The sequence below is a fragment of the Egretta garzetta genome, unplaced genomic scaffold (genome assembly GCF_000687185.1).
Source record: "Egretta garzetta isolate BGI_Z169 unplaced genomic scaffold, ASM68718v1 scaffold79, whole genome shotgun sequence".
In the NCBI taxonomy this organism is placed as follows: domain Eukaryota; kingdom Metazoa; phylum Chordata; class Aves; order Pelecaniformes; family Ardeidae; genus Egretta; species Egretta garzetta.
The window spans coordinates 5,230,089-5,231,469 of NW_009260791.1; positions in this window are offsets into that span (position 1 = coordinate 5,230,089).

A 1,381-nucleotide genomic window follows, 5' to 3' on the forward strand; every position below is an offset into this window, starting at 1 on the left:
CGGCCCACGGGGAGCACGGAGCACCTCGTGCCTTTGTATCAAAAAGTTACGCCCGGAAAGTGCCTCTCTCCTTGAGAAAGGACCTGCCTGCGGGTTGCGTGGGACCCTTCCCCTCTCCCCTCCGAGTCCAGGCGCCCCGAGGTTTTCAGCCAGCCCAGCCGGCCGGTCCCGGCTCAGCACAGGCTTAAGCGCTGCTGCGCTGAATGGGCGTCGCGCTCCTGCGTGGGCTCTGCTTGCGGAGGAACGGCGCGGAGCCACCGTGGGAGCTGCAAGTGCCTAAAGGAGGGGAGAAGCAATTTGGGGCAAGGAGCCGAGTTAGGCGGCGGACCAGGCAGAAATGCCCTCCTCCCCCCGCCGCGGCTCCTGCCCGGCGAAATGGGTGGCAGAGGCAGAGCTGTAGCCCTTGGGCGGCTCGGACTGGCCGAGCACATTTGGTTCCCCTTGGGGAGGCACAGCAGCTCGTATAAAAAAGACATTGTTGTCTTTGGAGAGCCCTGTGCGCACTTTCAAAAGCTGATCCTTGAGTTCCCAGCCCCCGCAATCCAGTTGATGAGGAAACGCGCTGCGGTCTTGGTGGCACCGTTTCCATTGGGATTGGCACCATTTGATTGACAAAGTCTCCCATTCTTCCACCTCTCGAGTGTTATCAAACGGATTGTGTGGGGTCAGAAGCTATTGAAGGGACGTCCGTGTAGCCGCATTCTGCAAACACGGGGTGAAGACCGTGCCTTTCTCATGAAAATGCTTCCACCAGGCAAAACGCATCTCATCTTCCCTGCTCTCCTCCTTAGCATTTCCTTTTAACTCGAGCGTTTTACTAAGCAGCATCACCAGGTAAACGAACACATCACTAGAGGCAGCCTAGGCAGGCCCCCGTCGGGGCGGCCGCCCTCCCCGCGGGCTGCGGGGAGCCAGCTCTGGCAGGCGAAACTCGGGTGGAGGGTTTGAGAGAAAAAGGGTGAGCGGAGGGGACAGGGCGGCAGGGAAGAAGCCCTCTCGCCCCTTGTCGGCGGTTTGGCTCGCCCCGTTACGGTTCCTTCGGGGCGGGAAAGGAGGAGCGGAGGCTGACCGCCTTTTCGCTAGGTCGATCTAGCGGGGCTAAAAAGTGCTGTCGGCACCTCGCGGGGTGTAGCTCTGCCTGTACGCGCGTCGGTGGATTTCTGAACAAGCGGTCAGACCTACAAAAGAGAGTTTCAGCCCCGCTCCCCAGCGCAGGGGGAACGAAGAGCTCTGGCATTAACTTCCCTTCGCAAGACCCCGCGCAGAGTCCGGGCTGGACTCGCTCGAGTTAGGCGAAGGGAGCGGTGTTTCGGAGGGGATTTAACCCGCACTCCTTCGAGCGGGAGGATACAAGAAGCTCGCCCTGCCGCAGCCGGCGGTG